At 41.0% G+C, this 23,284-nt stretch overlaps 1 pseudogene; it reads right to left on the reverse strand.

Moving 5' to 3' along the window:
* Positions 1-3,328: 3,328 nt before the first annotated feature.
* Positions 3,329-22,404, reverse strand: LOC110596564 (annotated as a pseudogene).
* Positions 22,405-23,284: the final 880 nt, after the last annotated feature.

Genomic DNA, 23,284 nt, shown 5'->3' on the forward strand with positions numbered 1-23,284 from the left:
CCCTATCTTAAAAAAGAAATGCTATTAATTTTTTCCCTGCTTTTGGGCATTAATATTCAGGCTCATTATATTTGCAGAGATCAATGTAACTCAGTTGAATATGTTTTGATGGGTGTATTCCTTTCCCAAGGCCTATAGCTGACTGTTGTGCAGTAGTGTTAGGCATAGATTTCCTCTTTCCGTAAAACAGTAATTTCATTTCTGGTGTAGCTTTCTATTATACAATGAAAAGCATTCTTTTTAACCTTCTTTCACCACCCTTTTCGATTTATCTAGGATAGACAGAATAAAAAACAAAATATCACTCTTTATATTATTTATTTTTGATTAATAGATCGCTTATTTGCCTATTGGTCCGTATTGGATGAATTTCCATAGAAAATTCCATTATAGGAAAACATTTTTAGTAAAAGGACATTGCATATGGTAGAAAGGTTATAATTTCTATTTATATTCTCAGTAAAAATTTTGAACTACTGGTATGAGATCACCACGAATATGCACAAGCACACAAACTCACACGCCTTCTCTTGTTATGTTCAACTCTGACCATAAGAAAAGCAGCCATGGCAAAGGGCCTTCCGTGAAATGGTTTGAAGAGGGCCATCCTCATGGGCCCAGGCCATCCCTGCCAAAACTAATCTGTAGATCACTGAAGTCTGGACTACTGCAAATGATATATTGAGGCTGGGGATCACCCATCAGTCATTTTTCTTTATTTGTTATTTTTCTTTTACACGTCCTCACATCCCTTGTGTAGTCCCCCAAAATAAAATCTCTTCCTTTTCATTTTGGTGAAAACCCCCTCTGAGACAGAAGTGGCTCCAGAGCCTGGAGAAACAATCTGTGATGAACACACTTGATTCAAAGGCACAGGGCCAGAGTAAGTCCTGGTACAGGCATTTGTCAGGATCTGGGACATTTGGGTTCCAGGATTTGAGGAATAGGGAGAGGTCATTGGTAAAGGCACAGGGGCTAGTGCTAGATATAAGGGTGGGTGACTTCACATCTTTAGCCCTGGACTGGAGGACAAAGAAGGACTGTAACAGAAGGGCCTGACATCTTAAGCTGGATGACTGGCATGTGGACATAGCTCCAATAATGAGGCCTCAGGATGCAGGGATGGGGTGAGAATAAATACCCTTAAATCTGGTGTTAGAAAGGTTGAGTGTGTGGCTATAGGGTGTCATCGCAGATGCTGGAGATCTTAAGAAGGGATAAGGTTGACAACCATATTAACATCCCTCTCACACAAGACAGGGATTCAGAATAAAACCACAGAGTTACTCCTCCCAAGAGATTGAATACTTTAGGTTCTCCTCAACAGGTCAGAGAATAAGACACATAGCCAGGTTTGCAGCTTTGTCAAGTAGCATTTTATTAAAAGAAAAGACCATAAAATACAGGTAATGTGGTACAAAAAGCATTAATCAAGTATCTCATGATCAAGGAAAGGAACTTTTTTCCTCCATTCCATATCAGGAAAGCTGAACATTTACTAGTGATTTCTGCCATCTTTTCACTTACAAGGAAAAGAAAGGAATAGTTAAGAGAACATCCCTGATGGCAATAGTTGATTGATGGGCAGACATGAATTTTGAGGGTTCAATGCAGAATGTTATGACCTGAATTATGTCACTCCCCTTCCCCAATTCATGTGTTCAAACCCGAATTGCCAATGAAATTATTTGAATATAGAAAATTTAAAGTAGTAATGAAAGTTAAAATTAGGTATTTAGGGTTTGTCCCTAACCCAATATGACCAGCATTCTCCTAACAGGGGAGACACACACAAAGTACATGCATTAAAGAATAGGTCACATGAAGACACAGAGAAGGCAGCCATCTGCAGGCTATGGAGAGAAGGCTTTAATAAAACTAATCCTGCCAACACCTCCTTCTGGAACTCCTGCTCCCAAAATTGTGAAAAAATAAATGTTCTATACCTTAAGGCACTCACTCTGGTTTTTATTAAGTCAGCCCTAGCACACTAATACAGAATTTAGTACTGGGAGTAGGGTGCTTTGTAACAAACCTAAAATGTGGAAGTGACATAGAGTTGAACAATTAGTGGAGCCGAGGTGAGCTTGGAGGTACTAGGAGAGTTTGGAAGTTAGGAAAATCCAGGACTGCCTTTAAAGTCTGTTTGTAGGAATGTAGAAACATTCCTCCCCAATTCATGGGTTCAGTGAGAGGTGTTCTTCCCTCTCCTCCCCTTCCCTCCCTTCCCCTGCTCTCTCCTCCACTCCCCCTCCCTTGCTCTTCCTTCTCCTTTCCTCAAGAGTGTGAAGCAGGCCCTCTTATTTTGGTTAAAGCTTATTTTGGTGAGGTCTCCGACAGAAATGTGGAACAATAAACCGGAAACTGGAATACTTCCTATACAGTTGCAAAGAATTTGCTCTGACTGTGTTCTAGTGTTTTATGTAATGGAATACTTGCTATACAGTTGCAAAGAATTTGCTCTGACTGTGTTCTAGTGTTTTATGTAATGTTGGCACTCTAAGTGTTGTAAGTACAAAACATCATTTGAAGTGTCTACACAAAGTGATGGAACTATGGCCTGTTTTCTCCTTGTGCTTAGAGTAAAACAGGAAAGGACAGAAATAAACTGAAAAAACTGTTAAGCAAAGTGGAACCAGAACTTTAGGATTTGGATACTGTTGTATGTAAAAAGAACATGAATTTTTGTGGTCAAGAGTTACAGACAAAATTGTGTTCTGATAAAAATGTATATGTTGAAGTCCCACACACCAATGTGGCTGTATTAGGACGTAGAGCCGTTAAGAAGGTTTTAGGATTAAATGACGTAATAAGGGTTTGGCCCTATCCAAAGTGACTGAAGTCCTTCAAAAGAAGCGGAAGAGACACCAGGAAAGTATATCCCCAGTAAAAAAGGGCCTTGAGAGGATGCAGCAAGAAGGGAGCCATCTGCAAGGAAAGAAGAGAGGTTTTAGCAGTAACCCAACCTGTCAGTACCTTGATTTGGGACTTCTGGGATTCAAAACTAAGAGAGAACCACTTTCTGCTGTTAAAGACCTCAGAATCGAGTACTTTATTGTGGCAGCCATCGTAAAGACACATTGCCAATATAGAAATTCAACTGGAAAACACTATCTCATGGTCAATAAAAGAGAGACACATTTTTCCCATTCCATTCGGGAAACTGGAATATTTACCAGTGATTTCTGCGTGCTTCACACTCTTGAGGAAAGGAGAGGGAAGAGCAAGGGAGGGGGAGGGGAGGAGAGAGCAGGGAAGGGAGGGAAGGGGAGGAGAGGGAAGAACACCTCTTGTGGTAGGAGTTGAGAGCAAGACTTGGTCCACAGACCTGGGTGGTGCAAATAAAACTTCGATCTAAAGACAGGCCTGCACGTCCTGCACACATATGGCCTCTCTCCAGAGTGAGTGCCCTGATGTCGATAAGGGCAGACTTAAAGCCAAAGCCATGTCCACACTAACAGGTACAAGTGTTCTCTCCAGAGTACGTTCTCTGTTCAGAGAAAAGATGTGACTTCTGGCCAAGTCTTTGCCTCCACACGCTTTCTACATAAAGCTCCGCTACTGAGTGTGTCCTCTGGTGTCTAGTGAGAAGTGACTTAAAGCCCAAGCGTGCCCACACTTGTTGCACAGATAGGGCTCCTCCCATGTGTGTGTCCTCTGGTGCTCGATGAGGGTGGCTTTCTGACCAAAGCCACACCCACATTCAGGGTAAGGCTTCTCTCCTGTGTGTCCTCTGGTGTCCAGTGAAGGTGACCTTGTTAAAACTTCGCCTGCACTTGATGCAGGGGTGAGGCTTCTCTCTTACATGTGTCCTCTGGTGTCTGATGAGGCTACCTGTCTGGTGAAAGCTGTGCCCACACTCACCACAGACATCAGGCTTCTCCCCTGAGTGTGTGACCTGGTGCCTGATGAGTGCTGGTTGCTGTCTGAAACCACGACCACACTCAAGGCACAAGAAGGGCTTCTCCTGTGTGTGAGCTTTGGTGTTGGAGGAGTGATGCCTTCCAGCAAAAGCCTCTCCCACACTCGGGACACACCAAGGGCTTTTCCTCCAAGTGTGTCCTCTTGTACCAAATGAGGGCTATCTTCTGGCAAGAGCCTTGTTCACATTTGTGTCATGCAAAGGGTCTCTCCCCAGAGTAAATCCTCTTGTGGTTAGTGAGAGAGGACGTATCCCTAAAGTGTCACCCACATTCCCTGCAAACATCTGGCTTCTCTCCTGTGTGCTTCCTCTGATATATGGTGAGGGAGGTATTCTGGCTAACCTGGCACCCATACTCAGGGCCCAGGTAAGGTTTCTCCCCTATGTTTAATAAAACCTTTACTGTTAAGGCAGTTATGGCTATATTCACGTTTAAGCCTGGTACTTCAATTATTTATTTTCTATTTGTTTCCTCTAGATCTCATTTTTCTCTTTCCTTTTTCTTACATTCACGTAGATTTTCTGAATATTGTTAGAATTACATTCACAGATTAATTCATAGTGTTTTTTTCGTGTACCTCTTTGTATACTTTTCATAGAGGTTGCTCTAGGTATTACAATAAACACATGTGCTTTATGTATCAACATTTTCCCACTTTGAGTGAAGCAAGGGTGCCTTTATTTAGTTCCGTTTACATTCTGCACCTTTCGATATTATCTAAATTATCAGACTATATTAATGTGTGCTTCAAAAATCACACGTGATTGTAAAACTCATGAGTAAAAGAGTTACGATTGTTTGTACCCATACTTATGCTCTTTAAATTGATTTTTCCCCTTGTCAATCTCTGAGATACTTTCTTTTACCATTTTCTTCTATTTGAAGAACGTCCTTTGCCCATTCTTAAGGGTAGATCTGGTGGTGACAAATTACTTGTTTCTTTTAGTCTGAGAATGTGTTCATTGTTGCTTCATTCCAGAAGCATACTTTTACCAAATAAAGAATTTATAACTGATGCTACTTTCTTTCAGCACTTGAAGAAACACACTATACCTTTTCCTCATGAAAACCATGGATCGTTATGAAAAATCTGTTGTGACTGAGTACCATATATTCACTCCTAAGTAAACCATAAGCAATTATCATCACACTGAAAGAAAGTGATTAAGGGATTGGCAGTAGTTGGAAACTGCTGGTGAGGGGATGGGGTGAGTGAGTGGATGAGTGGGCTTGGCAGTAGAGGGAAACTGATAGTGGAGAGTAGGGTGTACCCTCCTCAACATGGGTACCTGAGTAATGAGCATTTGTATACCCAACCCTGAATTGGACCCCACATCTTCAAAATTAAAAAATCTGTTGTCTTTGGAATTGGTGTTTTTCTAAGAGCAATGCGACTACTTCTCTCTGGTTGCTTTGTATAATTTTTTCTTAGTCTTTAGTTTTTAGAATTTTACTTATAATGTGTATTGGTGCGGATTTTTTTCTTTTTTAACTTCTTGGTCCACTTAGTATAAAATCGTCTTAGTGCGCATTTATATAGCTGTATTTAACTTCATGTTTCAATGGCTTCTTGTGTCCTCATGCTTCCCTTTTCCAAAATGTGTGAAGCTTTTGACAACTGTTTTTTTTCCATACCACTATCTGACATCCTTCTGTAACTCTGATGACACGAATGCTAGCTTCTCCTTTCTGTTCCAAAGATCGCTGAGACTGTTATTTCTTTCATCCTGCTTTATGTTGTTCAGATTTGCACTGAAACCATTCTATCATAGAAACTCTACTACTGAGCTTATCCAATGAGTTTTTGAGTCTCTGTTGTCTATTTCAGTTGCATAACTTCAAATTGATTTTTTGTATAATTTTTTTGGCTGAGATTTTATACTCTGTCATTTGGATGAAAATACTTGTAATTGCTTAAACCAACTGGCTTCTTCAAAATCCTTGTCAGATGATTCTAATATTTGACTCTCAGTGTTTGTGTCAGTTGAATATCTCTTCTATTTTAAGTTGTAGGTTCCTGGTACTTGATATGACACATGATTTTCTATTATATGTTAACATTTGGCTACCATGCTGGGAGACTCTGGGTCCTATTTGAATCCTATTTTAGCAGGTTCATATCCTGTTTAGGTTTAGCACCCAGATTATAGCCTAGTTTTTTGGCTGTTCATTCTCATGAAAATTTCCTTTACAGAGTACTTGTAATAATATTTAGACTGCCAGGTTTATCTGGTACCACTTTTGCTCCTGCTTTCCCCTGCTCATGTTGCCTCAGTGTCCAAAGGCAGCGTCTATAGGACAGACTGCTCATTTTGCCTAGATGGGAGAAGGAATGCTTTGGCACAAAAGAAGAGGATTCAAAGTCTGATTCCTATATTGTGTTATCATCTCTTTCCCGGTACCTTAAGGTCAGCAGGTACCTGCTGGTGAAGAGGAGGGAAGTCTCTTCATGGGTTTCCTCGTCTGGGGAGTTGTTTTGAGGAATCTCCTTTTTGTGGCCATCTGGCTGCCAGGTGCCTTGCATCTGGAAGGGGAATCTCAGACCTATAAAGGCAAACAGCACTTCCAGAAAGAGGTAATTCTCTGGGTGGTTGTAATCAGTCTTCATTGTCTTTAGGTGAGAAGAAAGAACAGTCAGGCCTGCAAAACAGAGCAGAGCAGTACGCTTTACAACTTATTGACAGGGGGGACAAACAGTCCAACTGCTGTTGCTACCAATTCACCTGATGTTGTCAGCAAGACTTTTATCCAGGGGAGAAATGAGTGTCTTGGGGCTGCCATCTGCCACCAGTTTTGGAAACTGGGAAATACCAGGTCAGTGTCACATCTTTCTGCTGGATTGGGAAGACGTAAGATGCCCTGTTGCAATGATGTTCCTCCAGGCACAGGATGCTGCAACAACCCAACTTACTCCTCCTCCTTCCAGAGTTCCCCTTTGGTTGCCTTGTGCATTATTTCTAGGGTTTGTAGTTGTACTAAGCAGGGAGACGTCTTGTCTTGCAGGAGCGCCTGTTACTTCCCAAAAAGCAACAGTAATTCTTCATTTCTGGAAGAACTAAAATTATTTTTGTTTATTAATTTAACTCCTGTTATTTTTCGATACTGTTTTGACCCTCATATATGAGCAACCAAAACAACTATTCCTTCTTCCTCTAACCAATTTATATTTATGACTCTTTTCAGCATTCTTTCCCAAATCTCAGCTTTGAGAATAATCTAACACTCATAATATCTTTTATACCTCAAATTATCTGTGGAATTTCTGAGATGGCTACTAAACAACCAGCTAAATTTCCTTTTTAACTTTGCAAAAGAGAGACTATACATAGAATGAGGTTCATTTGACAATCTCCATATTTTCAAAAGAACAACATTAGTGAGCAACAATTTACCAAGAATCTTTCCTTTTTGGCATGACTAGAACCCATGTTAACTCAGTTAAACTCCTAGTTGTTATCCTGAAAGCAAATAAAGATGCTTTTACTCAACTGTTACTAGGCAATCTTGCTTATGGTAAAAATGACTCCCGGTTGATCGATTGACTGATCTTGAAGGAACCATAAACATGTTCCAAGCATCTAAAGAGGTGCCATACTTTTGGCTTCCTTGACTGTGGTAACTCATGTATGTGGCATCCATGCAGGGAGTCTGTAAGTTGTAACCAGAGATACTGGTTCCTATGTGGAAAGAAGCTTTAGGCCAGGGCAGCTTCTGCATCAGCTTGAAGTGAGTTATTGCTTCAGACTAGACCTAAGCTGCCATGTGAGCTGTAAGTCCCCTCAAAGAAGAGGAATCCCTGATGCTGGCAACGAAGTGTCCTTTCCTCTAGCCCTTGGACACACTACTGCCAAGTAGGTTCTTCTGATGGCATTGTACAATACTTGGTACACAATTATGCTTAGAAATTCAGGATTTTTAACACACTGACCATGTGAAAAGAAACGTTCAGCATTTGAAAGTTATTAATTCAAAACTTGAAGCTTATTCACTTTGAAGTTATAAACTTGTTGCTAGTATAAAGTTATATCAAAAGTTATATACATTTTAGTTTAAGAGGCTTATTCTTATCTATGCACAATACCGGCATAAACCATACAAATTGATTATTTTATTTTATTTTGAGTTGGAGTCTCACTCTGTCGCCCAGACTGGAGTGCAGTGGCTGCTCCCAGTCACCGCAGCCTCAACCTGCTGGGCTCCAGCAATACTTCCGCCTCAGCCTTCCAAGTAGCCAGAATTACAGGCACGTGCTATCATGCCCGGTTGATTTTTTTATTTATTGTAGCGACTAGGTCTTGCCAAGTTGCTCATGCAGGTTTTGAACCCGCGGGCTCAGGCAATCCACTCACCTCAGCCTTCCAAAGGCATGGAATTACAGGCTGAGCCACTGAGCCCTGTTTCAAATTGATTATTTTAAAAAATTTTGTTTCTTTGGTATAAAGCAAAGGATCTGGATATTGACAATGCTTTCAGCGTCCACAAGTCATTGCATAATTCCTAGGTAATTATGTATTAAGTCTTATGAATCATTATGGAGCATCCCTGTGTAAAGGACTCTGCCTTTATCAACTCTGAAACTGTTGGTTGTTGTATTAAATAAAACCAGGCATTTGGGTTCATCCATAGTTTTATATATATATATATACCTTACCCTTTCCTTAATGTCCCTGACATAAGCTACTGATTAGGAACTGACTCTCCTGGAACAAATTTTAAAAAGAACCAGTGAGAAATGTGCCAGCTAAATAACAAGCCATAGCAAGATATTGAATCAGAATTTCAAAGTGCCTTGTCAGAACTAAGCAAATAATTTCACAGAATTAGACTACTTACCACAAGACCCATTTGTTCAAGACAGACAATTGCAAATAGAAATGTTGATTTAGATTTTATTTCATTTGCTATTTCTTTTTAATTGTGAAGTATTTATACCTTATTTTTGACCATTCTGCCAAGAAAAACTCTCTCCACAGACAACTCATTAGCTAGTGTCATTAAAATCATATCTGCAACTGTAAACTTAAGTAACTTTAGGGACTGTCATACACACTTAATCAAAAGACAAATAAGTTCCTTTAAAATATTCCAGTTGAGAGACCCAAGAGATTCAAAAAAAACTCTAAGAGAACTATTACTATATGAATTCCTACCCCACATTCACTGTATTTGTTTGCAGTGTTTGTACTTAGAACTTTGTTAAGTTTAATTTTTGTTTGTTCCATAAAATAACCGATTGCTTCCACAACTGCTGCTAGCAGTGTGTAAATGTTAAGCAATAAGCCCCTTCCGGACATTCCTTTGTTTAGATAACAGTAGACTGGTGGCACCAGCACCTCCCCCCCCCGTAGGTTCTGCATTGTTTAACCTCCTGCCTGCTTCCTAAACCTAGCTTATCTGACATTCCACTCTGCCTATTTAGCAGTTCCCCGTTAATCACAGGTGGCTAGAACCTGTGCAGACCAGAAAATAAAACCTACCAATCCCAAGTGCCCCCATACACATTAGGAGAAATTATCCAATCATTTAGAAACAAGTTTAAAGTTCTTTCCCCTCCCTCTGTAATTGTGCATAAAAACTGTTTGTCATACTGGATCTGGGCTCTCGTCCCTGAAACCACTGCCGGCTTCATACGTGAGCCCAGACTTGAGCCTGAATAAAGACCCTCGTGTGTTTGCATCGGAGCTGGCTCTTTGTGGCCTCTCTCAGATTTGAATCCTGGGTTTAACACAGTGTAAAAAAAATATTCCAGTATAATGAGAGGTTATTTTTGCAAGACTGGTGACCGTTACTCTGAAGTGCCCAAGTTCATCTAAAGCGGGAATTTGCAATATTCATTTGGAACAAAAATATTGAATTATCCTAATATTTATTTAGCTTTATGACCCTGTAAAAAATCTTTCACCATAGTCACAGTTTTCTAAATCCCATTAAGAGTGATTTGTTGGGGCTGGAAACATCAAATGTGTATCTCAGATATGAACCTATAAATCTGAAAGAAAAATCAGTTGTGCTTATCTTTGACAACTGAAAGGTGCTCTCTTTGTGTGTGTGAGTGAGCATGACTGTGTGTCTTCTCGATGAGACTCAGTCATGTAAAAAATGTTTTGATGGTATTTATTAACAGGTTATGACATACTGGTGGAACTCATAGGTATTTCTGGGTAGTGACAGATAATTTCAGACCACTCAATCTGCCCAAGTTATAGCTGATAGAGTTGTTATATTAAGATTTTATGAATTTATATATACATACATACATCATACACATAACACAAATGTGTAAAAAATAGAAAGCCTCTTCAAAAACACACTATGTAAAATTCAGGAATAATTTGCCTGCAAACAAAATATTAAAAATATGGGTGTGATTAATCAAAAGGAGCCATGGAATATAGTGCTTCCAGGATGTATCCGCTTGATATCATTACATTGTTTAATTTCACGGAGGGTGTTATTCTGGCTGTGCTCTTCCATCTTAAGATACTAGTTGCAACGATTGGTTATTTGGCAACAAAATGTTGATTAACGTATCGTGTTGCCTAAGGGTGAGCCCGCGTGTTCGAGACCCCCCTGGGCATTGAGACCTCATTTCTACAATAAATAAAAAAAGTCATCCGGGCGTGGTAGCGCATGTCTGTAATTCCGGCTACTTGGAAGGCTGAGGCGGAAGGATCACCAGAGCCCAGTAGGACGAGGCTGCGGTGGCCGGGAGTGGCCAATGCACTCCAGTGTGGGAGACAGAGTGAGACTCCAACTCAAAAAAAAAAAAAAGAAAGAAAAGCTAAATCCACCCTTCTGGGAAAACACAGAAAGTTTATGTGCAACTGGGCTCAGTGGCTCAGTCTGCAATCCCAGCACTTTGGGAGGCTGAGGTGAGTGAATTGCCTGAACCTGCAGGTTTGAGACCTGCCTGGGCAACTTGGAGAGACCTCATCTCTACAATACATCAAAAATTAGCCAGGTGTGGTAGCGCGCACCTGTAGTTCCAGGTACTTGGAAGGCTGAGGCAGAAGGATCGCTGGAGTCCAGCTGGTCGAGGCTATGGTGGCTGGGATCAGCCACTGCACTCCAGTCTGGGTGACAGAGTGAGACTACAACTCATAAAAAAAGAAAAGAAAGAAAGGGTGTGTGTGAGAGAGGGTGGAGGTTTCTGGGGTTGGGGGGCGATCTGGGCCTTTCTTTTGCAGATTTGAACAATCTTGAGCTCATCAGGTCAAGTGTCAATCAATGAGACTGTGAATCTTTGACCACTTGGCAGACCTGGGGCTCTACCCTGCTAGAGGGAATGCTGGGGCTAACTGGGTGGGATGATGGCCAGCCAGCATAGTACAGAAGAGGATGCCTGTCATTATGGAGGAATGGGGAAATGGTTTGAATTCATGGAGTGGGTTGTGAGCATGTGGAGTTAAGCAAAGACTCTTCATCCCAGGGATGGGTAGGGATGCTAGCAGCCTCAGTTGGCACCAAGGGCGTTTCTCTGCCTCTGCATGGGCAGTGGAAGGTCAAGGGACTGGGGCCGCAAGGGCTGGGAAATGATTGTCAGGAAAGTGACAGGGCAGACATAGGGCTATAATGTGTGTCATGGGCTTCTGGGTGGTGTCCTCCACCTGCTCCCACCTGCTCCACCTTTAGTTGAGGAGATGAGAAGTTAGGTAGAGTCACACAGTGTGGTCCAGTCATAGGGTACCGATAGCAGGTGTTGGCCTTTAGGAAGAGAACTGGAAAAGGCCACTATCAGAAGGAGATGCCAAAAGCATCCTGCCCCCAGTCAGGAAATTGCCCTGAGGGTGGTGCTGCCATCCAGAGGGGCTCAGGCCTGTGGGACAGACAGACCTTTCCCTGGCACTCTCTGCTTCTTCTGTCTGTGATCTCTTTAATGCGCACAGAGTCACACTCAGTAAAGAGCATGTATGTCATGTATAGAGTTGAGTGAAACAGCTTTCCTGGGTCTCATATTCACTTAGAAAGAAGCAACAAGTCAGCATGTTTGATAGATCGAGAGAGTGACGTAGTGAACATTAGTTGAACATTTCAAAACAGCTGGAGAAAAATAATTAAAATATTTCTAGTGTAAAGAAAAAATAAATATTTAAGGTGCTGTGCATCCCCATTGCCTTGATTTAATTATATGCCTGCATCAAAGTGTCACCTATATCTTGAAAATATGTACAGCTAATATTTATCAATATGAATAAATGAATTAGATTCTTAAAAACACTCTACACCCTTTGCCTCCCACGCTGTATATCTTTCTTCCCATGTGGCTTTCTCTTCCCATGTCTCCATTAACAGGATGGCAAGTTCATGACTCTTATGTTATCATCGAACACTCCTCCTGGTGAGCCCAAGGAACACATGACTTACAGTCCAATCATTTCCATTCATCCTCCATTGTGACAAAATAGGTGTAAATTGTGGCACTGTAGGTGTACTATGGAGGAGGGAGGCCATGCTTTTTCTATCACAGAGGCTGAGTTAGTTGAGAGGGTTTTCCAGCAACACCACAAAGGAATTGGGAAGCTTGTATGTTTTCTATATTTAATAAAACGTATTGTACAGAATAACGTATTCATCTCATAAGTGAAATATAGTACATGCTAAAGTATAGAGTTGAGTACAATATTCTAAGAAAACATTTCCATGTAAGGCAGCCAGTGAAATATTTTTTTGCATTTATGTGTGTGTATATAATAGCCTCTTGGGAGATACACACACACACACACACACACACACACACACACACATATTTATTTATTTATATTTATTTTTTGAATATTCATTATAATGATGTGGGGCACATTTCAAGATTAGGTATATAAACATTGATCATGCAGGTACCATTGTTGATGAGGTAAGTCCCTCCTTCCCCTAGCAGGTTCCCTCAACTGCTGGTGGGAATGCAAACTAGTACAACGTTTTTGTAAGACAGTGTAGTGATGTCTGAAAGAACAAGAAATGTACCTTCAATGTTACCCAACAATTCCCCCATTGGGAATATACCTGAAGGAACTCAAATCATTCTACAGAAAAGATATCTGCACACGTATGTTTGTTGCAGCTCTATTCACAATTGCAAAAACATGGAACCAATTCTGTTATTCTGACAAATGTTTTGCTTTCCTTTTGGGTGCTACAGTATGAGAATATACTTCACAAATTTATAGTTGATCAACTCACTGATCTGACCCAGATTCCAGAGTGAAGTTCTCAGAGCTGATGGACTTGTTTCCAATTCTCTGATGATGGTTAGCATGCAGCGCTGCAAAAGTGCCTCCTCCCTTTTGTTGACCTGGCCCCAAACAAGAAAAATCACACAAGGGAAAAGGTCTCAAAACATGTCTAAGAAGATTGAAGGACGATTTTCTAGGACAATGTTATCTAACCACATTCAATTTCTATTAAGACACTTCTGACCATTCTCCCCTACAAATTAGCTGTGTGCCCAGAATATCAATGTTTGATCATCTTCTAAGAACATGGAAAATGATTCAGATACCAGCTTGTTTTTCGTGGCACATTAACCCAACTCTAGATATTTTGTCTTGATGACAAACATCTATTTCTTCTCCTGTCTACCAGGCAGATTTTATTCAGGATTAATGTACCTTTTTGTCTACTCAAGGAAGAACATATGATTTCAAAGTAAAAATATTTATTTTGCTTCAAATAAGTTGGTACTGAGTGCATTTTACCTGTTATCATTATAAACTGGTAGGCCAGTGGTGGAACAAATCTTTGACGCTAAGAATCTGGGTCCTTAGTGACTTTCATATTTCAGTTCCAAGTGACCCATTTCAGGGTCCAGAATATATGAGAGTTAATGAGATCCCTGCCTTAGATGGTCTGCTGTGGGCTTAAAAAAGGGATTAGTTTGTTGAACTATCTCAGGATTGTTCACATTCACAACACACTTTGTTTGTATGGGACATTGCAGTTTACATTATGGCATGTTACTTAACCTGATTAATGTGAAGTATACAAGTATAGTGTGCTATTTTGATATATAGACTATTAAATTTTGGGGTTGAGAATAGAAAAGACAAATTCGTGGTCTTTACAGAATTGAGAATTGTTAAATTTATTTAGTATATGGTATTGTATATTTTTCCTTGCAATAAGAGGAAGAAACTGTCATGACTACACAAATTTATAGGCTCTAATATATGAAGGCAGCATGATCAAAAAGAAATAGAAAATCAAAATACCATTCTAAGCCTACATATTGTGTGTCCAGAAAGCATGATTTGACCCTAGGAGCTTATAAAAGCTTGGATATATGTGGCAGGGCAGAGTCCAACAGACAGTTCCTGGTCCACACTTTTCGGTGTTAGTCTGGAGACCATTGGAAGAGTTGAGGGACCTTGACGTTCTGCATTCTTGGTCCAGGCCTCTATAGAATTCAGCATATTAATATCAGAAAAATTTTTACCCAGGATTGAATATATTAAAACAAAAACCAAGAAGGAAAAATTATCCAAAACAATAAATGATTGAATTGAATATCGCAAAGATGTGACATCCTGTTTTAATAAGAAATGAAAATTTGAGGAGCTATATTTAAGTGAATAAGAGAATTAAAACATGAACAAAAAAAGAGGCCATGAGAAACCACAGGCAACATTAAAATGATCTGTGTAGAAATGGTTAAGGTTATCACAAAAGGCAGAATTGAAAGTTAAATAAGACTGGATGCTTCTACAGAATTTATTAACAATTTTGAAGGCAGATCTGATGAATCATAGAAAATAACACAGAAAACTGAATGTGAAGAACTACTTATGAGACAGGCAAGAAAAACATGGAGTTTCCTAGTGTATTTGAATTTAAAAAATTTTATAAGAATTTTTCTTATTCTCTCAATACTGGAAGTTTCTCAAGTGGAAAACTATCCCATGCTCACGGACTGGAAGAATGAACATTGTGAAGATGTCCATCTTACCTAAGGCAATCTACAGATTCAAGGCAATACCCATCAAATTACCAGCAACATTCTTCTCAGACCTAGAAAAAACAACACAGGAATTCATATGGAAACACAAATGTCCAAGAATAGACAGAACAATACTCAACAAAAAAAAAACAAAGCAGGTGGTATCACATTACCAGACTTCAAACTTTACTATGAAGCTACAATCATCAAAACAGCTTGGTATTGGTATAGGAATAGGCATATAGATCAATGGAATAGAATTGAGATTTCAGAAGAAAAACCTCAATTTCTCAACCAACTCATCTTCAACAAAGCCTCCACCACCTACCACTGGGCAGAGAAGAACCTATTCAGTAAATGGTGCTGGGAAAACTGGCTGATCACATGCAGAAGATTGAAATATGACCCCTATCTATCCCCATGCACAAAGGTTAACTCCAAATGGATCAGAGACCTAAATGTAAAACCTCAAACCATAAGAACCTTGGAAAATGAAGAACATAACCTCATGGAAATTGGAACTGGCCTCCAATTCCTGAACAAAACCCGAAACCCATAGGTCATAAGAGAGAAGATAGAAAAGTGGGACCTTATTAAATTGACAAGCTTCTGCAAAGCCAAAAAACCATCAAGAGACCAGGGAGACAGCATACAGACTGGGAAAAAGTATTTGCCAACACCAGGTCAGAAAAGGCTTGTTCTACAAGGAACTCAAACATTCTGAAAAGAAAAAAACAAAAACCCCATTATAAAACGAGCAAAAGATATGAACAGACATTTCACATAGGAAGACATCAGAGCAGCCAACAGACACATGAAGAAATGTTCAACCTCACTAATCTTCACAGAGATGCAAATCAAAACCACACAGAGATACCACCTACCTCCAGCCAGAATGGCAATTATCAACAGCTCAAAAAATAACAGCTGCTGGAGAGGGTGTGGCAAAAAGGGAACACTCCTACACTGTTGGTGGGAGTGTAAACTAGTGCAAACTCTGTGGAAAGCAATGTGATGATTCCTAAAGCTCTAAATATAAACCTCCCATATGACCCCACAATCCCCCTACCGGGAATATATCCTGAAGAACTCAAATCACTCTATAAATAAGATACGTGCACACGTATGTTTATCGCAGCATTGTTCACATTAGCAAGAACCTGGAAGCAACCATGCTACCCATCAAAAGTGGACTCGATTAAAAAAATGTGGTATATATACACAATGGAATACTACGCAGCCATAAAAAAGAAAAAAATCATGAATTTCGCAGCAACCTGGATGGAACTAGAGTCTATAATACTGGGTGGCCTCTCACAGAAACAAAGATCCAAGTATCACATGTTCTCATTCATATAATGGACCTTGAACATCCAATGTAATACTATAAGAAAATGACTGACAGTACTGGGAAACTATAGTGGGGGAGGGAGATGGGATTAACGGTAGCAAATATCTGTCTGGGGAAGGGGAAACACGTCTTATCAACAGGGTGCCTGAATGAAATGTATTTGTATACCTAACCCTTAACTGCACCCCACAACATCATAATAAAAAATATTGGTTAGAAAAATAATGGAAGTTTCTGAAAGAGGAAATGGGAAAATAATATCAGGTGATATTGTGTATGATGTGAGCTGAACAATTTCCAGAGGTGCTTGCACACCAAACTCACTGGTTTCAAGGGTCCATGTGAATCTCAAGACACATAGTTAAGTGATAGTGAAATGGCTGATCATGGTGACAGAGAGACGATTTTAAAAGTAGTCAGAAAGGTAAAGTATCTCCCAGTGGAACTGACTGAAAAGAATGGTAAAAGACAAGACAGGATAAAAAATAACATTAAGCCTAATAATAGTATATGTTTATTTGAATTGGGATCGAGGAACAAATATTTGCAGGAGGGGAAAGGAAAGAAACAAAAACCAATTCTGTGAGTTTGTCACCAAGGTATCTATACAGAATTATAATTAACAGCTCTTTCTGATCAGCTTCTCTCTCACAGGTACCTACTTTTGCTGATTTTTTGATTTCCATTAATAAGTTTTTTCTATTCTTGAATATCATTAAATGGAATCATACACAACTTTTTATTGACTTATGTTCCTCCAAAATTAATACTTTGGAGTATATTTTTTAATGTGTCAGTAGTTCATTCTCTATGGCTGAAGAGTGTTTCCTAGTATAAATACACTCCAACTTTCTTCCAGTTCTCCTGTTGATGGATATTATTTGGATTTCCTCTCTGCATCTATTATGAATAAATTTGCACTGAACAATCTTGTACAATTCTTTGTGGACATATGCAATCATTTTTTAGGTATAGAAAAAATTGGAAATGCTGACTCAGTGCAAATACAGGAAGTAGGTTTGAATGTCTCCCCCAAACTCATGTCGAAATTGCATTATCAATGTCATGAGAATGGCAGGGGGGTCTTTACAGGACAATTCTGTTCACAAGGGATCTTTAATGTCCTAAATAACGGAAACGCGAGTTTATTGTCTGGGGAATAATTTTCTGAAACAAAGGCAAATTTCATTCCCATTTTATCTGTCTTGTGTCTCACTTATCCTACACAGGATTATGCCCTCCTTAGATGTGGAGTATTTTTTTTTGACCTGCTGGGCTCCAGTGATCCTTCCGCCTCAGTCTTCCAAGTAGCTGGAACTACAGGCAAGCGCTATCACACCTGGTTAATTTTTTAAAAATTTATTGTAGAGATGAGGTCTCGTCATGTTGCCCAGGTGGGTTTCGAACTCGGAGCCTCAGGCAATCCACTCACCTTGGCCTCACAAAGCTCTGGGATTGCAGGCTGTGCCACCAAGCCCAGCGATGTGGTCTCTTGATCATGAACCTCCAGTCTCCAGATTTGTGAGCCAAATAAATCTCTTTTATCAAGTAAGTTACCCAGTCTGTAGTATTCTTCTACAGCAGAAGAAAACTATCTAAAATAGAAGAATCGGGACTGAGAGTTGGGCTACTGCAGTTTAAAAAAACACTTGAAAACAAAGAAACAGTTTTGAATAATGGATAACAGGTAGAGACTGGAAGAAACTGAAGGAGCAGGCTAGCGAAAGTATAGATTGCTGTGAACAAGATACTAAGGGAACTTCTGTTGTGACCTCAGAGTGAAATGAGGAACAAGGTTTTGAAGTTTGAAGTAAACACCATCCTTGTAATAAAGCAGCAAAAACCTTGGACTGATTTGTATCTCTGTCCTAGGATGTTATGGAATACAGAAGTTATGATGGATGAGTTAGGATACCTGCTGAAGATACTGCTAAGCAGTAAAGCATTCAGGCTACTATGTTTCTACATTTAGCTACTATGAACTTTAACCCAGCCAAGAGGGCGCCATGGCAATGGATTTTTGCAAACCAGCAAAGTTGCTTAACCAAACTCCCTCTGCTCTCCTGCCATCGGCTCCTATAAGCCAAACTCACTCTGGAGTTAGAGGAAAAAGGCACTAGCTAATCCATTGGGGCCAGCCTCTAAGGGACACACAGGATGGCCTTGAAATGGTGAATCCAAACTAGCTGGGTCTGTGCTGTGGTCCGACAAAGTCCTAAAATCTATTATTAGGGATATATACTCCTAAAAATTTACAGACAAACCATGTCCTCTTTGGACTTGATCCTACAAACTAAATTTTAGTGACTGCACCAGAGGCCACTCAGGGTAGGAACCAAGAATGCCGTCTGGGAAAGAAAACACAATGAGAAAACTTGGTATGAATCCAGTGTCAGAGAGATGATGTGAAGACAGCCAGGAATAGCTGGACAGTAGAGTCTCACTCCAGGTTTCTCTCCCTCAGCTGAGGGGAGATGTGTGAGCGCTGGGATGGAGCGCTGCAGCAGTAGCTGGGGAGAAGGGGTAGAGGGCGACAGAACAGTCTGGATGCCGTGGGCTGCACAGGCAGAGGAGCACATGCCTCATGACGGAAGTGCCTGCCCTCACCCAATCTCCTGCTCTGCATGACAATGGGGGAGCCCAGTTAGGAGGAACACAGGACCTGAGGAAGCCTGCAGGAAGATAATTGCAGGACGGTGATTTCACAGAGTACTCCTCTCAGAGGAAAAGGGGCCAGAAACCAGTTCTTCACCATGACATCAAACCTGGGGGGCAGCACAGTGCTGCCTGCCTAATAGCCATAAGTCCCAGGCTACTCCACTGGGCTTTGTCTCCTGGGAGCAGATGAATCTTTTGGAAAGGGCAGCCAATCGATTCTGAGCCTGCCCACGCTTGAATTCTCCTCTCTCGTTTGTCTAGACCCCAGAAGGTTTCCCTGTGCTCACTTTACCTGCTTTTCCCACAGGCCCGGAGGAGGCTGGAGTCATCCGAACTCCAAGACACCTGATCAAAACAAGGGCACAGCAAGTCACACTGAGATGTTCTCCAATCTCTGGGTACAACAGTGTATCCTGGTTGCAACATGCCCCAGTCAGGGGCCACAGTTTCACTTTGAAAATTTGAATGAGTTGCAGGGATAAAAAGGAAACATCTCTGGTCAATTCTTAGCTTTCCAGTGAGTTCTGTGTTGATCGATCTGGGCTGAATTTGAGTGCCTTGGTGCCAGGGGATTCGGCCCTGTATCACTGTGCCAGCAGTTTGGCACGGCCCTGCAGTCACCAGCATTCTGTGAACAAACTTCCCTGTCCCAGCATGGAGCAGCCTCAGACCTGACACGTCTGTGAGAAGGTGGAAACTGCACAGGAAAAAATAAGTAACTAATTCCCACTTATGTAGAGCCCTGGAATATGATTTATCAACAACTATTACAAATGTGATGATATTAGTAACCACTAACTACCCTCTGGTAGATAGAGCTCATCAGCACTGCTAGATAGTGATTATGGAGGCATACCTCACTGAATCTGCCTTCATTATAGCTGGCAGATAGCTTATTTCATAATTTTATAACTTGAGGAACAAATATATACATACACAAAAAAATTATTTTGTAAAATACACTGCATGATATTTGGTAACAATTAACCTAAAGGCTAGATGAAAGGTTTGGTTCTGATTAATCAAAGGAAATGGAAAGGAGCGTTTCAAGGCTGGATTTGATTTTGCAACGGTTAATTTCATGACCAGTTTAGTTATGGTTTATTTCTTTCCTCATAGCAAACTAAATGCAATCATAAAACAGTGTTTTTGTGATCAAGATGTTGTTTCACCTGTTCCTTTTCCTCCCCTGGCCTAGGGTAGATTTGAAGATCCATCCTAAATCTGCTCTTCTGAAAAAGCCTAGAAAGGGAGTGGGCGAGAGGGTGGGGATTGCAGGGCTGGGTATCAGGCCATCTCCAGTCCTGCAATGGAATGTCTTGAACACATCAACTCAGAAAGTGGGAATCCACGAGATTTGGACCACTGGCCACTTGAAAGCAATGTGAGTCCACAATCCTGCAGGGGTTCTTGGGTCTGGGTTAGAGGGAATCCAGGGAGGACGGCTGAAGAAATTGTCTGACTGCAAACCAGTGTCAAGGGACTATTGGAGTTCCCTGAGTGGGCCCTGGAGATGTGGAGGTAAACTCAGGATCCTCATTACCATGTACTGGTAGAGTTGTCAGAGACCTCCGTTGACACCAAGGAGGGACTTTCTCTGCTCTGCATGGGCAGAGCAGAGTGAATGGGCTGGGGCTACTAGAGCTAGGGAATTCATGTTAGGGCTTGGACAGGTTAGGCAGAGGAAAAAAAGGTATGCCGTGGGCATCAGGGACTGTGCTCCACCTGCCCCACTTTTATTTAGGAGCTCTGGAAGACAGGCATGGTGCATCAAGCAGCAGAGTCTGGGCCCCGACAATGGGTGCCATGGTCAGGGCTGACCTGAATGGAAAGTAATGTCAGAGCAGTGACATCACAGGTGCGAGTTCCTATATGGGAGATGGGGGTTTGAGAAGAATTCGGAATGCTTCCTACAGAGACCCAGAACTCACCAAGGAGATACATTAGAGTCCTGGTGCTGCCATGGGATTCAAACTCTTTTGCTATGTGGGCCTTTGTCTCTTGGGAGTAGGTGGGTCCTGGGCACAGCTTGAAAGTCTCTTATCTCCATGTGCCATTCTTAAAATGGATGAGGTCTGGGATGGCTGCAGCAGGAGGCTTCCTCCTGGCTGTACGCTGAACTTCTCTCTTCTAACACACAAGCCTTGTGGATTCTGGAGTTACGCAAAGCCAAAAAATGAGATCAAAGCAAAGGGACAAGGAGGGACACTGAGATGGTACCCTATGTCTGGACACCTCTCTGTCTTCCCAAGCTTCAGCCACAGCATTCCCATAAGGGTTCTCAATGACTACCCCTTTATTGCTACTTCTGATTCTGTGTGGTTTCTCACATGAGCACGTTCTTCAACCAGGAATTACTCGTTCAGGTTACATTAAGATGATAGTCGCAGAAAGGGAGTCTGACACTGAGTTAGAGGCTGGGTATAAAAGAAGAATTTGGCTACTGATTAGAGGATTCACACCATAGCACACTTGTGATTCATCAATATTCTCCCATTTGGGGGGAATAAGATCTTGTGACTAAACACTAGACACTTCCCTATAACCCTGAAGACTCCAGACGTGTATTTTTGGGTGAATATCTTCTCCACATTCTTAATGAGTTTCGTCTTCTGCTTCCACAGTCACTAAGGAAACATGGGTGGTCAGTGCTCCTGGTCTAACATGGAGCACAGGGAGATTCAGACAGAACACAGAAGCCTGCACTTGAAGAGCGAGGCTCCTATCATGGAAAGTAACATGTGGCAATACAAAATAACTATTCAAATTGTAAGGACCCTGACTCTGAACGGTGAAAACTTTCTGGAGGTCAGGAGAGTCTTTTAATTGAGGGGATCACTGTATACTGACATAAAAGTATCCGGAATTTAGGCAAAAAGAAAAGGAAGTAAAAGGTATTTGGCAGAAAATTTTATGCAGAGAAGACAAAAAATCACTAGGACTGCTATGACACTGTTCAGCAAACTTCAAATTTTTGTTTTAAAAAAGCAGTATACAAGGAAATTATTTCATTATAGTGAGAACAATGTATGAGAAGTACAAATATCATTACTAAAATCAAGGAGAAAATCTTATTGACTTTTAAGATTTATTCAAAAACAAATCTACAGTTCTTTCCAATCTGAGCTGTTCAACGCTATTTATGGAACTGATTTGTTCCTGTTGGGAAGTGAAGGTGGGTGGTCAGTGACAAGCTTTTGTCAGGGACAGTGACGTCATTGAGTCACTGAGAGCTCAAAATTATTTCCACAAAGCAGGACTGAGAGACAGGAGATTCTTCTCTAGACCAGAAATGGACAGTGGAATCTTCCTCTATGTGTCCCTTCTTCTCTTGTGGGCAGGTGAGGGTTGGTCCTGTGTGGGCTTTCTTCCCTGGAATTCCCAAGGTCTGGATAATAGCCATTCTACAGAGGTGACAGCATCAAGGTCCGTTGCTCTCCATTATTGGACACATGGATGCTGGACTTACCGAGAGCCCAAGACACGAGGTCACAGACACAGGAAAGCAGGTGACACTGAGATGTCAACAGACTTACAGCCATGACTGTATGTACTAGTATCGACAAGATCTGTGACATGGTTGAGGTTGATCCATTACTCAATTGGTGCTGGGATCACTGACAAAGAAGATGTCTCTGATGGCTACAGTGTCTCCAGATAAAACATAAAGGATTTCTCCCTTACTCTGGAGTCTGCTATCACTTCCCAGTCACTTGTGTACTTCTGTAGGTGCAGTGTGATGTGTCTGTCTCCTCTCTGCACAGAAACGACAGTTAGTGACCTCTTCATCTACACCAACACCCTTAGCTTCCTGATTCTCTCTTCCCCTGATCTCTCCTTCTGATTACAGATTGGGAAGGGCATTTTTGGTGAGATATATGATGGTTCTCTTGATAATATCAAAGCTGCCATATTCTTCTTCCCCACATTGGCCTACTTGGCTTTTTCATCTACCCCTCCACCAGCATTCAGTCTCCTTCAACTCACAGTAACAAGACTTCTGTCATCTCTGCTCCTGGTTGCCTTTCTTCTACGAGGCAATTGCCCACCTAAGTCCTTTTCAATTGCCCTTCACTTGCCTCCTGCAATCATCTTGGACCAAGTTCCCCTTGGGTCTCTCTGCTCTAGACATAGTCCTCTAATTTCACTTATTTCTTCATGTGTGATATGTTGATGTTCACTGTGGGGATCTTGTATACAGTCTATGTCTTCTGTACCAAACATATGTCTTGTACTTATTCCCAGGTCTCTCCTTGATTCCTCATGTGAACATATATTTCAAGTACATTTACTCTTAACTATAATAAGCAAGAAAAAAATTAGTAGAAAAAATTAAGGAAACTATTTTAGCATATATTTAAGAGCTGATTATTGTTTAGGAGACTTAAGAAAACACAAGCCTCAAAGAAATCTGTAACTTCA

Source organism: Carlito syrichta, unplaced genomic scaffold, assembly GCF_000164805.1.
Source record: "Carlito syrichta isolate Samal-C Ts95f unplaced genomic scaffold, Tarsius_syrichta-2.0.1 Scaffold310246, whole genome shotgun sequence".
Lineage (NCBI taxonomy): Eukaryota > Metazoa > Chordata > Mammalia > Primates > Tarsiidae > Carlito > Carlito syrichta.